Source organism: Periplaneta americana, chromosome 2 (genome assembly GCF_040183065.1).
Source record: "Periplaneta americana isolate PAMFEO1 chromosome 2, P.americana_PAMFEO1_priV1, whole genome shotgun sequence".
In the NCBI taxonomy this organism is placed as follows: Eukaryota; Metazoa; Arthropoda; class Insecta; order Blattodea; family Blattidae; genus Periplaneta; species Periplaneta americana.
The window spans coordinates 56,070,239-56,082,453 of record NC_091118.1 but is presented as its reverse complement, the minus strand read 5'-3'; the positions used below and the strand labels follow the sequence as shown (position 1 = coordinate 56,082,453).

Genomic DNA, 12,215 nt, shown 5'->3' with positions numbered 1-12,215 from the left:
CTTACAATCCACAATGATCTGAAATAACTACTGCTATCGTCCTGACATTGATACTTGCGTTTTCGCGTTGAAACTCAAAAACTGAAGTTGGATAGGTTCAAGAAAAAGTATTTGGCCTAAAAAAATCCATTCAGAGGGAGTATGTTTCATTATTATGGAAGCAAATAACTATCAAAAAGACAAGTATTCTTCATTGAAAGTAAATCTGAAAAATTTTTATTTGAACGTCTAACGAACTTAGTTTGCAGCAGCATTTGCTGCACAAGCCACTAGTAAATATAGAATTTGTCCGACCTATTGCGACTGTCAATGGAAATAAATATAGAATTGGTCCCATTTACTAAGACTGTTACTGGAAATAAATAATATCTAGAATTTTCTAAACCTATGCGATTGTCACTGAAAATAAATGTAGAATTTGTCTCACCTACTCGACAGTCACTGAATATATAGGCCTATGTTAAATTTGTCCCACAAACACTGCGATTGTCACTGAAAATAAATATGACCCCAGAATTGGTCCCACCTTCTGGGATTCTATGGAAATAGAGAATTTGTCCCACTTATTGCAAAATTAGTTGAAAATAAATATAGAATTTATCCGACTATTGCGAATATCAATTGAAATAAATATAGAGTTGGTCCGGTTTTTCTACGACTCACTGGAAATAAATAATATTTAGAATTTGCCCCACGTCATTGAAACTGAATGTAGAATTTGTCCCATCTACTCGACTGTCACTGAATATATAGGCCTATGTTAAATTTGTCCCACACACTGCGATTGTCACTGAAAACGAATGTAGAATTTGTCACACCTACTACGACTTATCACTGAAAATAGACAAAAATATAGAATTTTTCTCACTTATTGCGACTGTCACTGGGTAAAATGTAGAATTTGTCTCACCTAATACCAATGTTACTGGAAATAAATATAAAACTTGTCCCACCGACTGGAAATAAATTCAATATTGTTCTTACTTACGGCGAATGTCACTGAAAATAAATGTAGAATTTGACTCGCTTACTGCGACACCCACTGAAATATATAATTTATTCCACTTACTATAATTGTTACTGGTAATAAATATAGATTTTGTCCCATTTAAAGGGAGAATCTGCTGAAAATCATGAATATATAAAAAAAAATTATTGCCTGTTTCACTTCTTTAGAATGTATATTTTCATGCCCCAAATGGATTTAGTTGAATTCTGATTATAAATATCTATATTTTTCTTCTAATTAAGGCTGTAAGAGGGTGTGGCATTTAAAGAGCTGTCAAAATTATTTTTTCATCAAAGAATTCTTTTTTTGCAAATTTCTGATTAGTAATTTTTTCTTCTGAAGTTGGCTCTCTGAAGTGACTACGTGAATGTAGCGGAGGAGAATTTTAATTTACATAAATATTAATTTTACTTTCAACTCCATTTTTTCGTAAGTTTATTTTTCTTGATTCAATATCAACTTTCTTATGGCAAATATTAATCAATCTGGATCAGATTTTTACTGCAAGATTTATGAAGTAGCTGCATCTTTATTTTGTGGGAAATGTTACTAGTTTATTTATTTTTTCATGAATTATAGAAAAAAAATTAAACTTCAAACTATTTCTTCAAAGTGATTAATGAGATATTTCATAAAATGAATGCTTAGAAATGTTTCTCTTTGTCTTGTGAATGTAACCAAAAAGAATAGAAGCTTAAAAATTGAGATCTTCTACTAAAAACTTGGGTTTGAAAGTATTTCTAAACAGAAAAGAAAAAATTAAAAGGCAAAAACATTTGGGAGTTCAAAATTTGGATTTTTTTAGTGCTTTACATATTAAACATGCTCTGAAAATTTGGTTGAAAAAATGATTAGGGAAAAATTTGTCATTTTTAATGGTGTGTTTCCTTAATGCAAATATTACAGAGAAAATTTATAATCTGTTTCACTTACTGTAATTGTTGCTGGACAGAAAGATAGAATTTGTCCCAATTGCAGTTACTGGAAAGTAATAATATGTGAAAGTTTTAGGCAATAAATTACTCGTATAAGACAAGCGTATTGCAAACAGGCTCTTGGTTTTTGTTCCACTATAACGCGTCAACTCAGAGCAGTAGTTGTAACTTCCAAGGATTTCCTGTTCAAAATAAAATTATTGTATTTGTTCAACTATTTATACTTGAGATTTGGTGATCAGGCTATTTCCTACTCATGAAACTGATCAAATTGCCAGTGAGAGAAATATGTTTCTATAATATCGGCGTGACGATTTGTCTGCATGTTGTTCGAAAACTGGACCACCACAAGTCTTTCCAGTAAGTTGATCGTTGTATCGAAGCCTGAGAAGTGTATTTCGAATAAAGGTAATTGATTTTGAATACGAAGCTCTAGTGTAACGAACCAGATACTTGGTTTTTGTCCCACGACAACGCGCCAGTTCACAGGACGGCAGCTTTCCAGGAGTTTCTGGCACGGAAACTAATCTCTTCACTTGCTTAAGCACCATATTCTCCATATTTTGCACTCTACGACTATTTCCTGTTCCCGAAACTAAAGTTGTTGCTGAACAGGAGACGTTGCAGTGACACTGGATCCATCCGAGACGCCGTGAAGAGCTGCGTGCAAGCTGTTTCATAACAGAATTACCGGTATCACAAGTCTTTCCAGTTCTTGGTTGCTTTACCATTCATTATATCGAAGCTACGTACAGAGTTTATCATGTCTATAAAAGAGCATTGGTCGTACAGGACAAATCTTTCTAGTAGTCAAGCCTGTTGTATATGACTATTTATTTAATTACACTGTACAATATGAAATTTGTCTTTTTTATACAAATATGTATATTCGATGTATTTTTTGGCCGCAAAAACGAATCTGCAGTTAGTTTTTGTCCAGCACGTACTGTTTCTCCAAAATAAAAAGTTATTTAATGTTACGTAAATGTTGCACTACTTTCACCTGAAAGTGCACTTTCTTGACAGCCACTCGGACTTCTTTCAAAAAAAAAAAAAACCCTGGTGCTGTAAGCGATGAACATGGGGAGAGGTTTCATCAACAAATATCTACCTTCGAAAAGCGCTTCAGTGGAAGGTGGAATGCAAGTATTCTGACTGAATATTGCTGGTCACTCATTATAGGGATTGCTAAAGCTGTCTAGAAACGTAAAAGATCAGAAAAGACATTTGAATTTGTGAATGTTGGCAAAACAAAGATTTCTTTATGTGCCAGTATAACAAATTTGTTTAAATAAGTGAAGTGCGAGTAATAAAAATGGTAGGCCTACGTGTTAGAAAATATTTTGTTTTTCAGAAATTAACTCAGAATCTCTTATTTATATATATTATTTTAATGTACCGAAGTACATATGATATGCGTAAATCACTTCGTGATTTAAGACGGCGCTTATTCCGTCGGATCCCGACCAACTAGTCACTCATAACGAGTGCACCTCAGCACATGTGTGGACTTCAGTCCTACGTTCGTAGACATCTATGACATAGTACAGAGGGCGGCCACTAGAGGGAACCCAAGAGTTGGAACTTAAACTGAGACGATTCTGTCCGACACCGAGATGGATATCCGGTGTGGCTTAGTGGATAAAGCATCAACACGTAGAGCTGAAAACCCGGGTTGAAATCCCGGTGCTGGAGAGAATTTTTCTCCGTTCCATTACTCTTTCATCGTACCTCTTATTTAGTTAAAATTACATAGTTTCATCTAAAAGACAGAAACAAAGTTTAAATTTGTTGTCCAGTGTTATTGGAAAAATAACTACATAATAACCTACACCAATGTAATATTTTGTAGACTTAACATAAATATTATAATTATATTAGTTACTAGTAGCATGTAATGGCAAAGCGTCTTGAAAAATGCATTCAGTTTTAAAACATTGAAAGTATTGTATTTCCTATGCAACTAAAGTGATGCGTTTCACACAATATACACATGTCGGATATATTTTCTAGGTAAGATAAAGAAATCTCCAATTCTGTAAAATTTGGTATCTCGTAAAACTAAGGTAGATCATACTACCCCTTCCTTTCCTGCCGTTGGCCCTTAAAACCACTCACAATAATGTTTCCATTTTCTGACGCATGCCACTTACCTCTCTTATCGCCCTTGCCCTTCCTGGTCTACCTCCAGACCGCGATGGTCTAGACCAGGCTGGTGGTTTTATGTGTTAGCTTGAGTGATCTTCAGATAGCGATATCCTTCTACTCCTTCAATTGTGTTCATCGTGCACATAAGAATCGATTTGCTTAGTCAATGCATTTAAATGTTTTTAGTGTTCCACTCTTTTAGCACAGTCTAGTATATACAGTCAAGAAGCTCAATACGTAGTAAATATGCACCCATAGATAGTTGCTAACCACTAGGATCGCTACTATCGCCTCATAAGAGACAATGCGAAATACTACCTGCACAGTCTATTGTTCCTAGCACCCTCATAAACTCAAGCTTCGTGACTGTATATACTAGACTGTGCTTTTAGTATTTTTAGATAATTACAGTGTATAGATGGCTTTGCCTTTGGCAGCCTCGTACGATTGAAGCAGAAATGCAATTTATTTATTTATTTATTTATTTATTATTTATTTTTGTTGTTCGTATAGAAGGTCTTGGACACTACCAATTTTGTTATTTTTTTTTTTTACTTTTTTCTCAGTTATAACGACGCTGTATCAACTACTAGGTTATTTAGCGTAAATGCAGTTGGTGATAGCGAGACGATATTTGGCGAGATGAGGCCAAGGATTTGCCTTACGGTTGGAGAAAACCTCGGAAAAAACCCAACCAGTTAATCAGTCCAAGCGAAAATCGAACCCACGCCCGAATGCAACTCCGGATCAGCAGGCAAAAACGCACTACCGCATGAGCTACGACGGTGGCGTCATCAATTTTGTTACTTAAAGAAGTACAAGAATAATTAATTTTATTAAATTGAACAAAGCGAGTTATTTCAAGAAATTCTATTAACTGTACAAAAGTTACTGTTTTAGTGTTATATTCTAGATCTACTGTACTTTAATTTGTTTATATTTAAATACTCTGTTACAATGCTCTTTTGACTGCCCTCGAAATTCTACATATGTCCTCTTTAGAAATGTTTGTAAAAACATGTATTCATTCGCGAAAAATGAAGTAGTTCTTAACAATTTCGTAAATTTTGCAGCTTTCAGCAATAAGCATTCAATATTAAACATTTTAATAAACACATTTTATGCAGACAATTTTTAAAAGATGAGGCAGTTGATATTGTGTAGGGCTCCTATAAAAGACCTACTTTTCCAGTTTCGAACACACATAATTTACGTTCTATGACTCTGACGTGCTTGGAAATAGCACCAATGGAAAGAAAAACTAAGAAAGTTTAGTTGTAGCACCATTGTTTTCCTAGTTGGTAACACTTCCTCAAAATAGCGCATATATAAACAAATTTGTTCATTGTTGAGGCGAAATGTTTGCTATAGAGAATAGAAAAACTTGAATTTCATATGGACCAATCTGTTATAAATGTGCATCGACATTGCAGAACAAAGTTTGGTGCAGATCCACCCATTGGGCCTACAATCCGTAAATGGTACACTGATTTTAAGGCAATATTCTTCGCCAAGCGGTTGCGATTTCATCCGTACCGACTACAGTTGCTGCAAGCCCTAAAACCACAGAACAAAGTGCTACGAAGAAATTTCTGCATAAGTGTGCAAAATTTTAATTTGAAACGATGATGAATTTATTCGTTCCATGATCTTTTCTGACGAAGCCACTTTTCATCTTTCTAATAAGGTGAACAGACATAATCTCAGAATCTGGGGGTCGGAAAATCTGCGTACCATTTATACTATTTTCATGCACCTCAGATTCACAGAACGTAAATTACATGTGTTCGAAACCGGAAAGGTTTTTTATACGAGCCCTGTGTTATATTGATCATAACTCTGTCTCTATAGCAACAGTGACTACGTCGGGCGAAATGTTTTTTATAGTTGAGAAAAAGTCTCTATACAGAAATGAAAGGAAAAGTGATATTAAAAGCAAACATTATTTCTTTTATTATTTATTTACGTCAGTATGTACATACACAGGTATTCTTTTTTAAACGACTTCAACTAAGTGGAGTAGAACACCTCTTCTCTGAAAGATTTTATCATCCCATTGAACATTTAAAACTCAGCACATACGAAAGCTTCTGTAAATACATGGTTAACACAAGAAACTACCCTCGCTACTTGATACACAATCGTACAACGCTTTCATTTGGCTCTCCAGTTACGTACTTATCGGTGTAAACACTCTCCTTGCCTGTTAAATAAATATTATGACGTAATGGATCGCCATCGGAACCTGAATATTCATCAAGTGGCACAGAGGAAGCGTCATTTGTTTTGTGCTGAACCTGTTCTAAAAATCACCAGTGGGATGATCTACAGCATGTAAACTCCATCAGCAGTCAGATTTTTATAATGAAAAACAAATAAACATCGACAAGCTTTCGATTGTTTTGCTTCAGGAATGTCAGTACGCGTTTCGCTGTGCAATTGTTTGGTTACCATGGTGAATTTCTGCTCACTCTACCGGTAACCTTCTCTGCGCTGCTAGTTTATTTTCATCCGGAAACTGCTTTAATAGGCGACTGTCAAGTTAAACAATGCAAACAATGCGTTAGTACCATCAGTTGTTTTGTAGTTGTCAAAGAAATGCTCCAGGCTTGAAGATCGTGGGTGAATGCGTAAGGCTATATATAAACTAATCAGGAAATTAGAGAATTCGGTGTCATGGAAATGACGCATGCTTTTTAATTATACATTTTTGGCACACGTACATGGAAACTGCTGTTTTTATAACACATTACTAGTTGGAAAATTTCTTTTTTTTTTTTGCTGTATATTCACTTTTCCGTACCGCAAAGTTTTCGCAGTAATATGAACATCTAAGACGAAACATTATGAAAACTATTTTTTTTTCATTCATTATATTCCATAGACCTTGCATTAGCAATGAAGCTTTAAAATTTGGAACAAGTCAAAATTTTACACAATTACAATTACAATTTTTACACTTTTTTTTACAATTTTTACAATATTTTACAATTTTCTACAATTTTACAATTTTCTACAGTTTTACAATGTTTAACAATTTTACAATTTTTTACAATTTTCTACATTTTTTACAATATTTTGGCGAGATGTAGTGAGATGAGATGAGGCCCAAGGATTCGCCAAAAGATTACCTGGCATTTGCCTTAAGATTGGGGAAAACCTCGGAAAAAAACTCAACCAGGTAATCGGACCAAATGGGGTGAAATGAAATGAGGCCGAGGACTCGCCATAGACCTTCCGGCATCAGTCCCACGGCTGGAGAAAACCTCGGAAGAAATCAATGGGATCAAATAAGGGATCCAACCCAAGCCCGAGCGCACACGCTGGATAACATCACAGTATTAACACATCACAAACTATGAACATATAAATTGTAGTCAATGCCTCCTAGTCTATTAAACGTGCTAACATTAATAATTGTTTTATTTAGCTTTAGTTATAGAAACAGAAATAATATACAAACAACTTCTTGGTGATATAACAAGACCTACTATAAAGACAATATAAGGTCCCTGAGACAAATAACGCTATGTATACTTTTAACTCCACCCTATTAATTTTTGTTAACGACACCAGTTTTCGGTAGTGCACTACTGTAGCCTGCATTAGCTTGCAATCTAGTGATGAAATGAGTTACCAGCTGTCCGCTGACATTTACGAGTGACATGATATTCCACCATTTTGCTGTTGTGTGTTGATAGTGAAAGACTGTTCTTATACCAGGATAAGAGGCAATATTTTATTTTGTGTATTGAGCAAATAATAACTATATTAAACTATATATTTTCGTGATCCTTAAACATTCTTCTATGTATAGAAAGTATTTGCTATCTATAAAATTTGAAAATGTTAGAGAAACAGGCATGTCATGTTATTAAGTACTCAGAAGCGAAATTTTAGGTTATGTTAGTACGGTACTCAAGTACTCAGGCTGACATCAGCAGACTGTTTTGGCTAGGAGAGGTGCAAGAAAGAGCATCTGGTTTTACCTGATCACGCAGGAATTAGCCGTATTTGACAATTTGTAAAACAAGAGATCATTATTTCTATGATTGCTAAGTCAAAGCTTAATGTTACATTGTTTTACAAATTGTCAAAGCCTAGTCATTTAATAAACATGTGTCACTGATTAAGTTGTTTTCATACATAAGTTTCTTATGGCAATGTTAAACCCTTGTGTCCTTTACTCAGAAAAACACGCGATATAATAATCGTAAATATGGAAGTACCGATATATTGTAAATTTCTGCCAGTAAGTCTTACTGAAAATTAAATTGGTTTAATAATCTTTTGTGCGAGATCGTGCGTATTTGCTTGCTTTCCGCACAAAACCAATACGCGGTAAGTGTGAAATACCACATTCAGTATTCCCAACGTAACACACATAACAATTTCCCTATTCTTACCGCTTAAGCGTCATATTCATTTTACTGCTTTAGGCTTTTAACATATTATTTTTAAAGACGTCCAATATAGTAATAATTATAAATTGGAAACTTACCACTGCAATTTCACCTAAATTGCACTGTTAATTATTTTTTTAAATAGCCTATTTGCAAAAATTAAGTAAACTCTACAACACCACAAAAGTTACTGCATTTGTAATGCAAGTAACATTAAGGAAGCCGTGAAAAAATCGACAAGATTCCAGACTCATCATAGACTGGGGGGAAAAAAAGACAGACGTATATCACGGCCTGCTGCAGTATAGTAAACACAGAAAACATTTTATAGGAACAATGTTGAAGATAGATATATTTGTTTTCCAAAGTTGCCGTCATTGAACAGAAACCAAGATGGAGATTTCATTGCAACTAATTAGAAATTCCTCTTTCAGGTATGTAATAAACGATTTTCGCACAAAATAATGTACGATACACCAGCGGTATGTTTGTTTTCATGTTCTCGGAAATTAAAAAAGCTCAACTACGTTTCGCTTTTTCAATCTTTTCCTCGAACATGAAAACGTCAACATACCGCTCTTGTAACGCATATTACTATTATCAAATAGTACTTGCATTGTTTTGTTTTCCTGTTGCTCTTTTCATACAAACTGGAACTCATTAACAGAACTGTTAACACGAAAACACGTTCTCAACAGTTACAAACATATTATTACGAAAGAGAATCGATCAGTACACAAGAAAGCCGAAATACTTCAGGAGCCAGCACTGCCTCCTGGCGGCTTTTACTGTAATTATCTCACTAGGTTCGCAGTCTGTGGTGGATTGCAATTAAACGCGTTGTGATGTTATTCCAATTACAATGCACATGTTTCAACAAGTAATTCCGTCTTTTATGAAAGGTCAGCGATTTTCAATTGTTTGAGGCAGGTTGCTAGGCAACTAGGCCTGACTTTCACTATTAAAGGCCTCTGGCAATATCACAGATTTGAGCCATGTTTTGCAGCACCTTCCGACTTTCGTACGTCTATATATTTGTATGCCCTAAGGGATTGAAGGATTTCTTCGCGCTGTACAAGTTTTGGAAGGGGGGTGAAAGACTTCTAAACGAATATATGAACTACTGTGAAGAAGTTTTATTGAAGTCTGGAGGTAAAAACGTGGACAAAATAAATGGAAATGTTTCTAGTTATTTTTAACTTAACCAGTGCTATCGTTTCCTAATTGAAGAGTGGCGGGGCCATGTGATCTAAGTGCCAAACTTTGGAAAATAACTTCTTTCTCCCAAAGTATTTTAAATGCCATCGCCAATCCCAAGCTATATGTTCTATGTGGATTTCAGTGCACCTTGCAGTTGACAAATGTTTCGCTGGCTGTAGGCTATGTTTCAACAGTGTTCACAAGACTTTGCTTTCCTTTTTCCCCGACAAACAACTTTTAGGCATTAATATTTTCAAGGGAAAAATTGTTCCGGGGCCGGGAATCGAACCCGGGAGCCAACGTTTTACCGACTGAGCTACTCAGCAACTCTACCAGACGCCGGCTGAATTATTCTCTTTTTGTATGACTCGAGGCTTTCCCGGCGTTTGATGTAGAATAACTCTTCTCGGGTTCTCAGCCAGGTGAGTTGGGGAATGAAGATGGCAGAGCTAGCCGTCGAAAGCTTGGAAGCAAATCTCCAACTCACCTGGCTGAGAACCCGAGAAGAGTTATTCTTATTCTCTTTATATCCACATACCTCAAGTGGGTTGACAAGACGTTGAGAGCACACTTTCTGTGTCACTTACATTTGTAGTTTTCTTTTAACGAACAGATTTGTACAGTACACGATACGATACTTATGACTTTTAAGGAGCCCGGAGGTTCATTGCCGCCCTCACATAAGCCCCCCGTAGGTCCCTATTCTGAGAAAGATTAATCCACTCCCTACCATTATATACCACCTCTCTCAAATCCATTTTAATATTATCCTCCCATCTACGTCTCACCCTTCCCAAAGGTCTTATTCCCTCCGACCTCCCAATTAACACTCTATATTCATTTCAGGATTCGCCCATACGTGCTACATGCCCTGCCCATCTCAAACGTCTGGATTTAATGTTCCTAATTATGTCAGGTGAAGAATACAATGCATGCAGTTCTGTGTTGTGTAACTTTCTCCATTCTCCTGTAACTTCATCCCTCTTAGCCCCAAATATTTTCCTAAGCACCTTATTCTCAAACACCCTTAACCTCTGTTCCTCTCTCGAAGTGAGAGTCCAAGTTTCATAACCATACAGAAAAACCGGTAATATAACTGTTTTATAAATTGTAACTTTCAGATTTTTTGACAGCAGACTAGATGACAAAAGCTTCTCAACCGAATAATAACAGACATTTCCCATATTTATTCTGCGTTTAATTTTCTCCCGAGTGTCATTTATATTCTATAATACACATTAGAGTAAAAAGCGAATCATCTTACTTTACATAATATGCTTCCTTAAATTTGACAAACCCCTTATAAAACAATTTAAGTCAGTTGAGTCGACGTTGTAACACTTGATACTGTTACTTCCTACTCTTCCGACATATTGCGAAAAAATTGTCCGCCCAGGTCTCTAAATGTTCGACGTACAGCCCTGAAAAGTACAAGTTCAAGATAATATGATTTACGATCAGCTTTTATTACCTGTAAAATTAAGCATCACTCCACTACAAGCAGCGTTTTCTCTTCTTCAGGGTCACTGCTTCAAAACACAACACGAGAAGGAACCCAGAAACTGCCGTTAGTTTGGATACTTTTAACGGCTATGAATATGAGAGTGGCTTTATGATTCTGAAAATGGCGAGATATCATGTTTCATAGCAAATGGTACAATGAATTCACTACGCTGAGTCGTTTCGGAGATTGTGTCCTAGCAAATGAACACGACAGCACTATTGAGCTGTTCTCTTGCTATATGAAACTGTGCCAGATTTCAGTTATAAACAAAATGGTTTTTCCTTTTTTCTTTCTTTTTTTCTTTTATGCTGGCTTATTGTTGTTACTAAATAACCACAATTTATTCTGGTGTTTTGAAACTACAGAATTTACTAAATTTCGTTCCAAAAATTGTTTGCTTTCTTCTTATCTTTATCCAGGGGCACACATTTATGGATATTAATTTTATCATTTGTGTTTTTTTAAACTGATGTAGGCGAGATTGTTGGAGATTGATTTGTACTCTTGGCGGAGATTAATGGAAATTTTGGAAAATACATTTATTTTGGAATTGGAGTATTAACTCCGTATGAATATTACTTTCCTAATAATTAACATTAAACTTTCATTGGATTCTGTAAAGTTGCGGTATGGCCAATAGGCAATATTTGTTGGATTGAGACTGCATTTAACATAATATATTCATTAAAAACGGAAAAAAAAATACTTGCAGCCCTCGAATTAAAACTTTCAAATTATAAGTGAAATATTGAATTCTCCTATTTTGAGTTCACTAATGTAATCAGAACACCTGGAATACCATGTAATGTAGATATAGCCTATAACAAATTCAAGTGAAAAAAAAAATCCGAAAAGAAAGTAAGAATATGAAATTTGCTATAAAACGATACAATAAGAATAATTCGCGAATGTGTTCATATTTCGCTATTAGAATTCTATTTCGCGATTTGTCGCAATTGTTTCATTCTCATATAAATCAGAATCACTTAATTCGTAAAGATTAATAAAGATCTCGT

The 12,215-nt window shown here is 35.2% G+C and overlaps 1 protein-coding gene across 2 annotated transcripts in view; it reads left to right on the top strand.

Annotated features, from left to right (window-relative positions):
• LOC138693878 (uncharacterized) overlaps positions 1–12,215 on the top strand; it is a 756,839-nt gene that overhangs the window by 52,012 nt on the left and 692,612 nt on the right. The gene's annotated exons all lie outside the window — the stretch shown is intronic.